The sequence below is a fragment of the Aegilops tauschii genome, chromosome 7, assembly GCF_002575655.3.
Source record: "Aegilops tauschii subsp. strangulata cultivar AL8/78 chromosome 7, Aet v6.0, whole genome shotgun sequence".
Lineage (NCBI taxonomy): Eukaryota > Viridiplantae > Streptophyta > Magnoliopsida > Poales > Poaceae > Aegilops > Aegilops tauschii.
In genome coordinates, this window is record NC_053041.3 from 552,333,344 (window position 1) to 552,349,976 (window position 16,633).

The 16,633-nt window shown below is 40.2% G+C and overlaps 1 long non-coding RNA gene across 2 annotated transcripts; it reads left to right on the top strand.

Moving 5' to 3' along the window:
- The first annotated feature begins 2,822 nt into the window (after positions 1–2,822).
- LOC109770843 (uncharacterized) lies at positions 2,823–11,625 on the top strand. Of its 2 annotated transcripts, XR_005762302.1 has the most exons (12): positions 2,823–3,244; positions 3,575–3,675; positions 3,781–3,876; positions 4,199–4,215; positions 4,620–4,659; positions 4,908–5,011; positions 5,353–5,407; positions 5,488–5,638; positions 7,204–7,548; positions 7,643–7,843; positions 8,716–8,961; positions 11,149–11,625. It is a non-coding gene; the product is annotated as an uncharacterized lncRNA (long non-coding RNA). The 2 variants fall into 2 exon arrangements; XR_006666349.1 differs by having other exon boundaries at positions 5,488–7,548.
- The last annotated feature ends 5,008 nt before the right edge of the window (positions 11,626–16,633 follow it).

Sequence of the window (16,633 nt, forward strand, 5' to 3'; positions counted from 1 at the left end):
GAAGAATCAATGGAAGGCTGACCGGCGGCAACCTTGGCATTGATTCCCCGCGGGAAACTGAGGCGTTGTGAGGACGACGAGGGGAGTGTCGCTGACTCGGTGGGCCCGCAGTTCGTTCAGCCAAAATCGCTTGCCCCGGCGCCCCCGGGCGCCCTCAGCGCGCGGGGTTCGGTCAGGGTCCGCCGGCGCCAGTTTCGGCCCAAACCGGCGAAAAACAGGCTCCTGGGGACGCGACTGGGCCGATTTTTGGGCGCCGACGCGAAAAAATTGCCCGGGGGGCATGTTGGGGGTGTGACTGGAGATGCTCTTAGGACCAGTTTGTGTGTTTGGCCTTTTTTTTTTTGAGAATTCGGCTATGTTTAACAGGAACTGCACCGCTCCGTCCTCTTGGTGGTTGTGCTCGTCTAATTTTTCTCGTATGGATCGGGTACAACACAGTAGCCCGCCAGCAAGTAGCTCTGGGCTGGCTAAGCCAATTTTTTATATTTCATATAAAACTACTCACAATTCTTTTTAAATTCGAATTTAGAAAAATATTAAAAAATGTTCATTTTAAAAAGATGTTAAAAAATTCTAAAATATGTACCATGATTTTATATTTTTCAGTCATAAGTTAATTTTAAAAACAACATGTGGGTGCGTGCCACAGGCGAAACAGGGTTTGCCCTAAGTTGGTTGTTCGGTGCTCTTGGTTATTTCGAGTTTGTTTGATTGTTGCAATTTTATTATTCTTTTTGTTTGAACACAGTACAATCAAAGTCGTACACATATACAAGCATACACTTACCCCATGAACGTACGCACGAACGCCCTATCTTTATGAGCATCTTTGAAAGACTGAACTAACATAGTATCTTGAGACTTTAAGGAAGTCACCATAGGCGTCTCGTAGTCGACGAGAAAGTCTCCTCTCACTGAACGAACATCCCCGAAAGCCTGAAATAAATTTAGAAATAATGCGAGCATCAATGTCAAGTCTAAGACTTGAATCTTTGTGGGCCGAGGATACCACTGTTCTCTTAACCATCCAACCGCATGTTGGTTCGCCCAGTTCTCTCTATTCAGGGGAAAGATGGTATATGCACTTGGTTGAAAAAATTAAGCCCAACTCAACCCATCATCACCGATGCAAGGATCTGACAATCTAAAATCGCATACACATTGCTCCACTGTAGCCAGGTGCAACAGGGCACACACTTCATCTAGTGTCATATTTATGTATGAGAGACAATTTTATCTGTACACGTGTGCTCCTGAAGATAGCCAGTTCACCATTCCGTCAAATTTTGGTTTGTGAAAATGTCAGTTACTAACTCAGACTGCAATCCTTAGTATTAAACTTATGGACCACACAACGGTGTAACATCCACATCGCAGCTGAAAGTTTATACATTGCCATGTTGATTTCATGATTTGATCATGACTATGTGCGCGAGAAGGCGCACGCCAAATCATAAGCAAGCATGCAACTTAGGAAAAGTAATTTTCAGCCGGTATGTTGGCGTATATAATGCTGCTGATGCAGCCCCGTTCTGCAGGATCTGCAGTTTGGCCAATATGGCACATGCACGGGGTGATCAGTATTTTAGCACGATCAAAGGATAAAGGAAATTTAGACAGGACCCAACTTGGGTTAAACCATCTTTATTCAACTCATATAATGTCTGATCGAACTAAACATGAATAGAAATGAACTAAAAAGGGTTAGGTGTAAAAGGAACATAGCAGTTGGATGTTCCATGGATTCAGCTCGACGACACCGACCTTGTTATCTCGAACCCGGTATGCTCTGTCGTGCAACACTTCGTCGATGATGAACGGACCCAACAACGACGACTTGAGTTTGTGGTCCTCCTTGTCTGAATGAGACGTAAGACGAGGTCGCGAATGTTGCGCCTCAGTGGCTGAAACCAGTTGCCACAACCTGGTTACCGACGCCTCCTATTCCCATTGGCCTGCCCATAAGACTCTTTGGCCTTTCTCATGTATCACGTACTTGATGAACTAACTTAGTTCTACAAAACAAGTTAAAAGAAAGTGAAACAAATGCACCATGTTATCTACTCCCGTTAAAACAAAGGGGCGTATATAATGGGGGAGGGTGATTAATATTCACATGGGTGATGGTAGGTGGAGCACTTATTTTTCTTATCTATATGTGATGAATTCCCCTTAAGTGACAATAGGTTTGTCATTAAATAATGTAGGGTGAACACATTAGAAAAGCCTATGATGATGCGGTAAATGGCTAACGTGCTACGTACTACACCATACAAAGTAACCACATGTAAGACTGAAGATTGACCGGACCCAGCTACGTGCAAAACAAGAAGTAAATACGTTACCAGCAATTGGGCCAATCCCTAGCAAACGATCGAACCAATATTCAACCATTGAATGGAATGTTTGGATCACTTAGATAAGTAGTGGCAATCTGAGCCCTCTCTTCTCTTCCTTCTTTTCGCCAGGGCTCTCACCCGACCAAATTTGTTTTTAAAAACATTTTGCTCTTGTAACCTTCTTTAACAACGAAGGAGACCCGAATCAGCTTTTCTTGTGCAAGGCCCCTCGCCAGAAATGTTACAATTGAACATATAAACCCTCCTAGACTGCTAGGCAGAACCGCGCCCTCCACGTCGCCCCATATAATCGCTATGCCACCGCTTGTAAATTCTGCACCCCGCCAAGGGCATTTTAGTCTTTTCAGCGGTCCAAGGGCATTTTAGTCTTTTCAGCGGGCAAAAAGGCAGGCAGCGCGGGCAGGAGCGAGACCGCGCAGACTGCGTCTTCTCCACGAACCCTAGCCGCGTCCTCGTCTCCTCCATTCGCGCGCCTCGGCGGTGACCCCATGGCGGGCTGCCGGGTCGGAGCGGTCCCCCGCGTCCCTCCTTCCCCGCTCGGCGCTCTCTACTCCCAGCGCAGCTGCCGCCTCCCTCCGCTCTTCCCATCTCGCCAGAGCCGCCGCACCCGGAGGCGACCGGCGTTGCTCCGTCTCGAGCTGCCCGTTCCCTTCTCTCCCCCGACGACCGGCGCAGGAGAGAGAAAGAGGAGAGGGAGGTGTGGCGGCGGACGGGAGAGGGTCGACCTCGCGGTCGGTGGCTGCTTGATCTGAGAGAAAGAGGAGAGGGAGGTGTGGCGGCAGACGGGGGAGGGCCAACCTCGCGGTCAGTGGCGGCTAGGATCACCGGTGCTGATTTGCTCCTTCATCTTCTGTTGTGCGTTTGCTCACTGTGTTTGTTCCTAGGTGAGCCTCTCTCTTTTTCCCATGCTCTTGACCTGCTCGATAAAATGCTTGTGTGGCTGCAAGCTATTTTCTACCTTGGGTTAGATTCCTTTTGGTTTCTTGACAAACATGTGAACTTCTCCTGAGTGAAAAAAATGAAGGTGAAGAGGAGAGGAGGAATCGCTTCATATGTTTAGGCAACACGAGATTTCTAAAGTTAGTTTACAACTTGTTAGCCAATTTTGGTTGTCTTGCAAAGTAAAAAAAATTCAAGTAAATAGTTTGCTTATTCGGTAAGTAAATCGGTGTTCTGTTCGTCAGGTCCATCTAATCACTTCCTCGTGCATCCAGGTCGGCACCGTTGTTGTCACCGGGCAGAATGGCCATGGGCAGGCTCAGGAATGAATGTTCTAGGGTTGGAGCCGAGGGGGTTGAGCAGCAGCTGAGCTTAGGTGAGTGCTCGGGTTCTATAATTGACTCTTCTATGGGAACAATGTGATCACCTTCACCAAGATCTTGGTGAATGTACGGAGCTAATGTTCAGTTCATTGTCTCAGGCATGAATTTACAGATTCAAGATTTTCTTACACATGGGGCTTTGCAAGTTCATTGTCTCACACATCCTTTATGTTGCAGTATTTTGTTTGGCGGAGGTATGTTCTTGTCTTGCGAGGTTCATCCATTACTTGCTAATGTCTTTCATAATATTCGCCTTTATTGCGTGCACAATGGGTTGGTGGTACCCAGCGGAGGTTGAATTGTTAGTACTTATGCCATTGATTTTGTGTGGTAGTTAGTGTATGCCTGCATGCCTCACTGGAAATATTAGTGCATGATACCATATATACAGTTCAGAAGATATTTCAGACATGCTTATGCTCTTGTTAGACCTTGGGTAAATGGACTGATCCTTGTCTATAAACTCTCTGCTGACATGCTTATGCTCTAACAAGTTCCTCTGCTTTCATTTTGCAGGTTGTCCGATCTAGAAGGTTGCAGCTTCTTTGTTCTCCTACTCAAGAATTGCTTACTTACTTTCTAGCTGACTGCTGCATCATTTACTTTTTCCTCTGTTCAAGGATGTATCGTACACATTGTCACCTTTGTCCTCGGTTCAGATATCGGTGTTGCCTAATTAAAAAATAAACAACAATACCAGTGGTGCCAGTTTGAAGTTTTTTCCTTTCTGAATTGAGTAGTTAAGAGTTCAGTTTTTCTATAGAATCTTCAGGAGTTTAGTTAGGCGTTCTGAAAAGGAGAAGCCGTGTTGATCGGACGACTAAACGCTCAGATCGCTCCTAAAGTTGATATAGTGTTTTCCTTTTGATATGTCTTGCCAAGCAGAGCATTCTTTATAATTTGTTGTGTTGAAAGAAATGTTGTTTGATATGTGCAGTTCAGAGCGACCAATGCAAGGAGGACCAAGATCTGAGATGGTGAGCTCGCCCTCATCTACCTCTTCCACCTTTGCCGCCTATCACGGAGGGGGAGAAGATTACAACATGATTCAGCTTTGACTTCTTTTTTTCTATTTCATCTAGCAACTCTGGTGGCAGAATGAAATTATCCAGTAAACTTAACTGTTTATAAGTGTCTTGGTTGTACTAGAATTTGCAGAATTTTGTCCAAAGTCTAATCAACACTTTGCAAAACTGAAGTTTTTCATTCTGAATTTTGACACCAGGATCAGTTGAGGGTCGAATGCTTCAATGGTTCCAGAAAGCTTCATCCACAATCATGACAAATATTTCCATTGATGTCACAAAGCATACCAAGAATTTGAATTGAGTATGTTTTATCCCAGCTAACCTGTCAGGCTGTCACCTTTTAGCGATGTCATGAAAAAGCAACATGTGACAGTCATTCATTATTAATCTTGTGGTGACATATGCATGTACTATTAGTAGAACACTTTGTAGTAAGTTGTGTGTAAATGCAGAGGGGAGAGGGCGATAGGGAGACTGACGGGGCATAGAGTGCTTCCGTGTTTTGGGTTATTCAGCTGATTGCTCATTTTGGGAGCACTCAATAGCATGTTGCATCTTTAATTTTACTCGGTCATGGCGACGGCACTAACGAGGACATGGCGACAGGTCAAGAGTTCATGTTCTTTCTATACATTTTTGCAGGCTTTGCTCTCCAAGTGCAGAACAATTTCCCACTCCCCATCGATGATGATCTTCTGTATGAACATTTTCATCTGTGCTCCCTATTTTCCTTGCTCCACTAAGAATTAAGCCATTAACTGTTGATTTTAATTGCAGGGGCAGCTCTTTTAGCACCACACAAGCTATTCCGAAAGGTCATTAAGCTTATTGTAGTGCCAACTTCTGTAAAGATGCTTGTCCTGTTTACAGTATGCTCCCTTTGACAAATCAACAGAAGTGTACAAATTCATTTGAATGGATTCGCAAGGTATTTTCATTAGCAATGCCACAAGGCATCAGAAAGCACAAGTAACGAGAACAATTAGTTCAGTTTGCATACCATAGTTTTACTCATCCTAAATTGTGTTAAATTAATCTGCTACAGTATGATGATAACAGAGGGGCACTATTTTTTTATTGTTCCAATTATATAGGGCCCTCTGCAAAGATATTGATATCATTGGGTGTAGATGTTTAGTTGGACAAATATTGTTCGTCAGTTTCTTAGTGCGTGCCTAGGTGTTTCCCCCTTTTACGTTGCTTCATTTTTATAGGATTTCTTGAAATATAATAACTTGCTTCAACAATTGTAGAATGATCATGGTTTCTTTGCATTCCTATACTTTCGTACGATTAAAAATTTCATGGCTATCCTGGTCCCGGGTAAGAAACAGACATCATTGGCATTAGCCAATGCATTTGCGTTAAATGCCCTCCTGGTCGTTCTTCTTTAGTGGGTGTTTGTATTTTCCAAAAAGAAGTTGGTGCACCTCATAGTTGTTTCGTAGCATGACTATTATGTCTAGATTTTGCTGTATAATACAAAACTAAGTAGTTCGCTATATCAGCTGGCTATGTGTGTCGCTTCATAGTTTAAAACTTTAGCTACAAGCCTACAATCATTAGTACCGTTCAGTTTATTTTTTATGGAAAAACAGGGTAGAGCTCTAACGACTACTCTCAGGCTATCTACGAGAGCCAACAGCCAAGATTATCTTTTAAGTAGATCCCGTATCTTTGAACAACGGATTCTGATTCTGTTAGAGATGTTTCAATGCATTTTTTATCAGTTGCGCTACTACATTTTACTACTGATTTGAGCTGCCTTATTCCCAGATAGTGAATATCTAAATTATTGACATTCACTAAAATAAATACACAAGAGTTGTATTAAAGGAAACCACTTATCTTTTTAATTAGAAATTAGAAATGCAGATGCAGTTGACCAATGTTTAGCGTCCTAACAATGTTCAGGTTGCACATGCATACCAGAACACTGAGGGGTGGTCTTACAAATGACAACTACTTTCATGTTAGTAATTTCTTCTGTTTGAGATATTCCACGACCCTGCTTTGCTAGCTCCAGTCATTCAATTTATCATTATATCCACCATATTTTTATGCTCTGCATTCCTAATCTGCCGGTCACAAGAAACTGTAGTATAATGTTAGGTCGCACATTCTTTTTGTTTCATGGTTCAGTAGAGGTCTCACGGTGAGCAGCAACACTAGGTTGCAGTATAATGTCAGCTAATTGCAACATCCTGAGTTATTTTATCAAAGTTTTTCATCTGGAAGCTCGAATATCTTTTGACTTTCAGTACACATCTATTCCGATTTGGTAGAGAAGATCAGAAGAAGCTTTTATATCATATTTTTGTGTGCTTTTTCTGTAGAAAAATTACCATGGGTTGATGGTTTTGAATCCAATTACTATATGATATAATTGACTGCTATTCCTAAGAATTGCTCCTGGACACAGTGCTCAATCTTATCATGTCTCACATACTATTGTGCTGCCTATCTGTATAGTTACTCGGATCATTTCTACAGATGAAAATGTTCATACAGAAGAAAATTTTCATCTGTGCTCCTGGACATTTTTGCAAGCTTTGCTCTCCAAGTGCAGAACAATTTCTATCTGAACACCCATCATTAGTGCGACAGGTCAAGGCTTATCTTGTGGTGTGTCGGCAGCGCGACTGTACGCCACTGTTACTAGGTTGTTTCATTTCTACAGCAACACAGGCAATGCTTATGTATTGCACATATTTTTATTTCTTTTGATTTTGCCTTGGTTGTTATTTATGCCTATAGCCTCATGTATGGGATCCTATTTCAGGGCACCGTTTTCAATGGTTAGTTGAGGTGCTTCTGGTTTTCTGAATGAGTACATAGGTAATGTTGAAGATGCTCTGTCCTTATTTTTTAGATGTTTACTTTGGTTATTGTTCTCATTTTGGTGCTCCTTGGCCTCTTTCTGTCAGTGCAGATCTTCTTTTTAAATAGCACGGATAGAGGACCAGAAAAGAGATACTTTTCTTGTTGGTGCACTTGCAAGTATATGCGGATCTGTACCTTAGATTTCCTTGCCTTTGGCTGGCTGTCCTTTTCTTTTGCTAGGCCATCAAATTGCTTTCAACTCGAGCGGGATTTGTTGCAACCTCCTATTTGTGACGTGGTGCCGCCAAAGGTATCTTTCTCTCTGTCCTGATTCTAATTCTCTGCCATCTCCATCTACATATGCCTGTGATTGCCTACTCTGTTTCTATCCAAACAACATATGTGTGTATGCTGGTGAAGTGAGAGAAAATAAGCGGGAGATAAAGAGTGAGAGACAAAACACTAGGGAGAAAGATAGCTAGACATCAAATGTTGCAGTATATAGGCTGTTAAAATCGATTGTTACTCTCCTGTTAATTAAATGTCCATGTGCTGATTTATGTTCTATGCTTTATATGCATCACATTATATCCTACGACGTTTACCTTTTCCTGTTCATGGAAAATGTCATAGTTGGGAGGGTTAACTGGAAAGCTTGAGTATATCTATCAATCTGATCTGCATAGAATAACTACACAGGACAGAATGTGCTCACATGATATTGATGCATAAATTTTATAATTAAACATAGGTTCAGATTATCTAGAGACCCAGAGTTTAGTAACTCAAGCGCATAAGACTGAATGCTATATCCATGGCAGGCAGTATCTTCTATGCACGTTGGTATGTACATGAGATGGGGGAAATCATGTTTTTAAGAGAGTGAGATGTGGAAGGTACTGTTTAAGAAATCCGGATGCTTGCTTGTAATATGTTTACATTGTTTACTCATGTACATGTTCCTTTTGTAGATGTTCCTTTAGGATTTCTAAAATTGTTTGTTTACTCATGTACATTGTTTGCATCTGTGAATATATTTTTATATTTAGGGATTATCCACTGCCTCTAGAAAGTTGTTTGTTTCATCCAACGCTTTTGTGTGGTTTTGCAACTACTAATTCCTGTTATCTCTATGTTTGTTGGTGTATGGCTGCTGCTTTTGCCTTCATGGGAAATGATTAGGCAGGCTGACTACATAGTAATTGTTAGTACTCTTTGATGATAGAGAAGTGAAGATCTTGTTGTTACTGCAAACTCAGGCTATGTTGTTGAAAATGACATCAGGGGACATGTATATTGAACATGTGTTGATCCACTAATGGCAAATCAGCTACCAGCTGGCTATCAAGACTTTGCTTAGGTGTTATTAGCCGCTACATCCTCCGCTTCATTGAGCCTCGACCCCCCACTCTTCTGAGGTTTCGTCAGGTGATTGCCTGCTTCAATTCTACATTCTGGACAAAGCTTGTAGGGTTAGCGACCTTGGTTGGGTGATTTTGACGATATGATGCATTTCTTAGGAAATAGCTCGAGAAGTGATGTGTGATGTTGCCTGCAAATTGGCTTGTTTTGCTTAGAGCTTTTGGCATATGTGGTGATTTATTACCGGTGGTTAGAATTTAGAAGCCTGCTGCTAGCCTCATGCTTGCTGTCATCATATACACATAGTATAGATGAAGTTGGATGATAATTCTCTCGTATCACTATGTGGGGCCTGAGCCTCATACTAATCTCGCACGGTCAAGTTTATTGCTGCAATTTGATGTTACGATTTATGCTAATGTAAACATGACCAAGCTAGAGGAGAGCTTTGGTTTTTTTTCGTATTTGTTCTGATAGCATAATGTCTCCTAGGTTCGATAATGTCTTCTCTCCAATCTTGTTCCCTTCCCAGCTTCCACCTATCTTCATGAGCAAGTGTAGCTCCATCCATGACAAAGGTATAGATCAGAGAGGTCTGAGGAGGGACAGGGTTGGAAGCTAGGAAGGGAAGTAAACTTCCTGAGCTTCAGTTCTAGGTGAAAAGAGAGTGTTTTTTATTTTGTATTTACTTATTTTTTTCTCCGACCAGAGAATTGTTTTGTTGGACTACGACTGGATTGAAGTTGCTAGCCTGAATGCAAATTTCCTTGAGATGGTTCATCACCAAAATCCTTAAGAGATGTTCGAAGGTGGGTCAGTGAGTGGTGATGATGTTCATGAGAATTCCCACACATTGGTAATTTTTATATGGAGGTGCAGAGTGCCACGATCTCAAATCTAGAGCAATCTTGTGTCAGTGTTCACGTATTGTGATTATCTATGTGGCATTGGGATAGTAAGTTCCCCCGTCCATACAAGGGCGCTATTTACAATATGAGGGAACTTATGATTTATAGGAGCTACAACTTATGATTTATAATGCTGCTATTCCATGGTTATATATAAAATAAAACAAATTAAGTTTTTCCTTTAGGTTTTCATCACAGTTCCTTTTCATGATTCTGTAGCACTGGAATGATTAGTTTGTTCTTCAGTAACTTCTTCTTCAGTATCATAGTTAGTAAACATATGAGGTTTGGCAAGTTAGTATTTACCATTGATGCTTGAAATAAATAGCATGACTGGTGTTGCACCATGTGTGTGTGTAGGTTTTTCCTTTTAGTTTACTTATATATGCCTCTCCTATATTCTAAAACAAATTCGAACTGTTAGTATTTACCTTAATCTCTTCCACATGGAAGATAGGAAAACTACATACGGAAGGATGAGTTCTATAGCGTATCATATTCAGGCATTTGCACTATTTTCTTGATTACCTCACTATGATTATTGTTGTAGACTTTTAGTATATTCCTCACAGGCGAATCCGTATTTTCTTCAAATCTATAGCACACATCTTTTTGCTATAGTCATTTCGCCATGGATGCAACAGTCTAGGAAAACAAGATACCTGTTTGTTTTCATTCATTTGCCTTTTTATGTGAGAAGTGCCTCCATGGGATTAGCAAGGTGTATTTATGCTTACCCCTTTTTAGTGTTTGGTGAAGCCGATGGACTGTGAACATTATGTACCACATATTGTGGCCTTTTGCCTTTTTATTACTTATAATATGTCATGACAATTTATTTTCCTGAGCCATTTAGTCAACTAGCCAGTCAAGGATAGCCAATGGTCTTTTGGCTATTTGTTTGTTCATTTCATTCAACATGCATGTTTCTGGAGTAGTCTTGGCGCAAGACACATAATCAAAGTTGATTTTCTTATAAGCTGATCATCACATAGCTAATTGGTAGTTACACTAGCTGAGCTTGTCCTATGCTCATTGTACAGGATAGATAAAGTGTATGTGATCTTCTTGATGAGGAGAAGTCTTTTTAGAGATTCCAATACAAATTACATACGGATGTATATAGACATATTTTAGAATGTAGATTCACTCATTTTGTTCTATATGTAGTCCGCATTGAAATCTCTAAAAGGACTTATATTTAGGAACGGTGGGAGTTGGATACAATTAAGTATTTAAATTAACCATATGAGCACTATTTCTTTGAGTGCCACAAGGATGTCATCTTTATTCACATGTTATGTGTTATGTGTTCACATCAACTTCTGCCCTTTGTTTTCTGCAGAACACGACAACTGTTCGTCACCTAAAAGGACAGGATGACACCAAAGGAGTTATGATAGCAGCACTTATAGGCATTGAGGAATTGGCAAAGAGATTACGCTTCATAGGTATGAAGTTAGAACAACGGCTGGAACTATGAAAGGCCGTTTCTAATTACCTTTGTTGGATCTGTCTTACCTACAATGCATGTGTGACCCTTGGAGAAGCCACTTTTTGTTTCGTCTGCAGTATACTCCATGTTTAGTTCCAATGATGCCCTAACCCTTTTGTTCCTGCTCTGAAGAATAGGACATGTATAGGCTTCAGATTTTTGTAATCATCTATGTGCTAAACATCCCTTTGTGGTCATGTGTTCTTTATGTAATCAAGTATCTATTCATGATGATATATATGCCCAGCTAATGTTTGAAAAGATCCATCATCTGTATCACCACTGCTGGATAACCACTATAAATCTACTAGCAGTACCGGTCATATAAAATAGCTACCGTTACCGATCATTTGTATTACCACTGCTGGATAACCATTATAAATATATCAGCTAATGTTTCTTTAATTTATTTGATTTAACTTTTTATTTTTTGATTTGACATCTTTTTTAGACAGAATAATTTAATTTAGTTGTTCCAATTCAAATTTACACCATGTTGTTGGGCTTAGAAAAAAGGTAAATAATAAATTAAGTTTTGTTGTGTCGACATGGGCACCAGACACGGTTGCTGATGCCTTGACCTTATCAATCCCCTTCTTCCCTCCGTGTACCAAACCTTCTCTCGCTCACCCTGTCTCTTCCAGACCATCGTCGTTGTTCCTCAACTTCGATTGCAATATCAACACGTCAGTTCCTCAGGTGGATCCTCACTGAATCAGACCGCTTAACAGGCGAACCTTTACCAACATGGTATTATTTCAATTTTGAGTTAGTGTTGTTCCTTAGAGACATGGTCAAAGATTGAGAAATTTTAGATTTGCTTGCATCTTGGTTTGCCCGTGACTGAAATCAATATTTCTTTGTTGCTAACAAGAAAAGATCAGTCGTCTCATGCAGATGCATACCCTGTTGATATGTTACTGCTCATTTCAAAAGTGTTTGATTCATCCTAGCTAATTCAAGTTAACCTGGGTACAACAATAGATAGACATTTATTTATGGACAACAATAGTAGTGAGCAGGCAATGTAAAATGCATTTCTGTTAGTTCGACGAAACTGACGGTACTTTCTTCTTGCTTCTATATTCTGATTTGGCAATTTTATGACCGGTCTCTAAATATTTCAACTTGCATGGTTTGAATTAGTTTCACATGCTAAAGTATATAGTTTGAACATAGGTATTCCTTAATTTTTCATATAAAAGGTTTAGAATTATTACCCTTGGTGCTTACTAAAACTCGAAGTTACTAACAAATGCAAAGGTTTCTGTTACAAAAGGTTTAGAATCATTACCCTTGATGCTTGAATTTGGACCTTGCACCTTACTTGGGTAACATAGAGCCAAATGGCACATTTTCCAAATACACGTTCAAAACACTTCGGGTTTGACATGGTCTCTATCCTCGATCAAACATAAAGTTACTATAAAAGGCAAATATTTTTCAACATGGACATGGTTTCAAATGGGTCTCTGCGCCATTTGGCGCACTGGGTCATCTAGTAGATATAAAAGAGGTATGACACTTTGGTCATTTCCTCTTTAGCATGGCTAGTTCAATGGACAAAGTTGCTCTATTAAAAGGAAGCGGGTTTCAAGGATGTAATTGTAGTTTGATCAAAGCTGGTTGTCTCTCATTTGTGCAAACAAGATGACCTATACTCTCGACGCTAGTTATGTTGATTACCGCACAATACTCCATGAACGGGTGAAAAATGTTTTCCCCGGCGTGCCATATAAAACATATCGCGCGTTATGGGAAGACCATGTTTAGTGAGGTCCTCTCATGAGTGACCAACCATAGATTTTTTTGCATCCAAGTGGAGTCCAAGACGGCTAAACCACCTTTGCCATGGGGTTAATGGTCAAAGTGTTAAAATATGATGTGTAATCTGACTTTGTCAATAAGACACGCTCGGATTCCCACTTCCATGTGAAAACATCACTGGTCTTAGGATTTAGGTGGATCTTAGACAGAGAATTCCAGAATTTAAGCACTTGCACAAAACCCCAGATATTTCACCCATCCCAATGTGGTTTGGTAAAACTTGAAATTGCAAGGATGGCTAACAATGGTCACTAATTGTTTCCTTGTTCTTGTGAAGCAATCACACCGCCAAAGGTTATAATTTCTGCAATGACAAAGATAAAGAGCATGCATCCTAACCGCTCGACGGAGTGACCATTACAACATAAGGCGGAAGAACACGTCGAGGAAAGCTGGCTGCTAGTTTAAACCTCCACATATCAAGTTTCATTGGAAAGATAAACACACCATGATACCGACGAAATAACTTCTAGTATAGATGGGGGAGAAGAAATCTCTAGTTTCGATGCTTCGTAGGTCGTTTTGTTTGGTATTAAATTGGAAGGTAGGTAAACCAATATCTAAGAAACAAGTTTCATGAAGTGGAGGTGATTTTCCCGTAAACGGAGTAAAGTTGATTTTTGGTGTAGTTAGTAGGAAAGCAAATGAACCAGGCACGGACCCCACGTTCTAAGTTCTAGTCACAAGTTCAAAGTTCTAATCCGAAGAGTCAAATAATCCTAATTATCAACTAATTCAACTCTAACCCATCCCTTTTATTTAATTCCTAACTCACCTACTCCCTCCAATCCATATTAATTGTCGCTGATTTTGTACTAAATCAGCGACAATTAATATAGATCGGAGGGAGTACTAAACTTCACTCCCAATAATCCATGTGTATTGAGAGGCTCGCAGCTAGTCATATCCCTAAATTTAAATCCCAATAATTTTATTTTATATTTTATAATTCATTTTAATATTATATTCATTCAAATCTCAACATTTCTGCTACACTCATCTCAACAACATTTAAATGCATAATTTTAAATTTCTTTGATTCAAATTGAGACCACATTTGCGCAAGAAATCCAACCCAAAGCAACAACATAGAAATCCAAAAGGCAACAATATATATCGTAGTTCACCATCATACTACATGCAAACTTGATTAATGTGTTGATCCATCGCAATATCGTGGGCAACCTTAGTCAATGAAAAATATGCAAGAACACCAAGGGTGTTATAGCTAAATGGATCCTTCGATGAATGCTTGCTAAATTCACCCTTGAGTGAATGTTTTCTAAAAATGCCCTTCAATGAATGTGTGCTAAAAAGACCCTCGCCATGGGGGTTTGTGAACTCCCACGCGCATTCGATGGGTTTGTGGAGTTGGGAGTTCCTGTCGTGCGCAGATGTATTTTACTTTGAAATTATCCTACCAATCTATCAATGGTGCGATGGTCTGGCATGACACCAGGGATCGATAATGATCCCTTGATTGTTGCCTACTTATAGAATCTCTGACCTGCCCTTAATCTTAACCCTCCAGAACTAAACCCCCCCGAAATCTAACAATCTTTAGGTATTGGGAGGCTTGTAACTAGTGCAATGCCTCATTTCTAATTGGCAAGCTATTACACTCATCTCAACAACATTTAAATGCATAATTTTAGATTTCTTTGATTCAAATTGAGACCACATTTGCGCAAGAAATCCAACCCAAAGCAGCAACATAGAAATCCAAAAGGCGATAATATACATCATAGTTCACCATCATACTGCATGCAAACTTGATTAATGTGTTGATCCATCGCAGTATCATGGGCAACCTTAGTCTATGAAAAATACGCAAGAACACCAAGGATGTTATAGCTAAATGGATCCTTCGATGAATGCTTGCTAAATACACCCTTGAATGAATGTTTGCTAAAAAGTCCCTTCAATGAATGTGTGCTAAAAAGACCCTCGCCATGGGGGTTTGTGAACTCCCACGCGCATTCGATGGGTTTGTGGAGTTGGGAGTTCCTGTCGTGCGCAGATGTATTTTACTTTGAAATTATCCTACCAATCTATCAATGGTACGATGGTCTGGCATGACACCAGGGATCGATAATGATCCCTTGGTTGTTGCCTACTTATATAATCTCTGACCTGCCCTTAATCTTAACCCTCCAGAACTCAACCATCCTAATGTGGTTTGGTAAAACTTGAAATTGCAAGGATGGCTAACAATGGTCCCTAATTGTTTCCTTGTTCTTGTGAAGCAATCACACCGCCAAAGGTTCTAGTTTCCGCAATGAAAAAGATAAAGAGCATGCATCCTAACCGCTCGACGGAGTGACCATTACAACATAAGGCAAAAGAACACGTCGAGGAAAGCTGGCTGCTAGTTTAAACCTCCACATATCAAGTTTCATTGGAAAGATAAACACACCATGATACCAACGAAATAACTTCTAGTATAGATGGGGAGAAGAAATCTCTAGTTTCGATGCTTGGGAGGTCGTTTTGTTTGGTATTAAATTGAAGGTAAACCAATCTAAGAAACAAGTTTCATGAAGTGGAGGTGATTTTCCCGTAAAAAGGAGTAAAGTTGATTTTTGGTGTAGTTAGTAGGAAAGCAAATGAACCAGGCACGGACCCCACGTTCTAAGTTCTAGTCACAAGTTCAAAGTTCTAATCCGAAGAGTCAAATAATCCTAATTATCAACTAATTCAACTCTAACCCATCCCTTTTATTTAATTCCTAACTCACCTACGCCCTCCAATCCATATTAATTGTCGCTGATTTTATACTGAATCAGCGACAATTAATATGGATCGGAGGGAGTACTAAACTTCACTCCCAATAATCCATCTGCATTGAGAGGCTCGCAACTAGTCATACTAAATTTACTAGTAAGTCACACGTGCCTTGCACGCAAGAGTGAAGTGTGACCCAATATCGACACACCACATTATAATAGACAAACATATACATTTGGAGTCACGCACAAATGAAATTTAAGTTGTAGGTCTAAGTCTCATCACCCTTCCCATTCGAAATCAAATTATAACTACATAATATTTGATGAATGTGGTATATACTGCACAAAACTCATGTGAAACATATAAGAACAGTTGGGTACTCCATTTGCAAAGAAAATTGGACTTTAGAAAGATGTTGCGTTAGCTTTGAACCAAAAAAAAAAGTAAAAATAAATGTCAATTCTTTTGGAAGAAAAAAAAACATGGGAGAACTGAAGTATAGAAGAGTCTAGAACAAATGAGAAGTGTATGTGTTATGTGCGTATTGTACAACGTAAATGATAAAATAATCATTAATTTCCATTCTTTTAACAGAGGAAAACATGAAGAATTGAAGTACGGAAGAATCTAGAACAAAGAAGAAGTGCCTTTATTTTTAGGTTTGTGCCTAAGCACAAGTGTGGAATCTTCTAGATTAGTAACACGTGGCAGAATCCAATATGATGGAAAGAATATCCAACGGTCAAGACTACTCGGATTTGCCACCTCCCAACCGTTG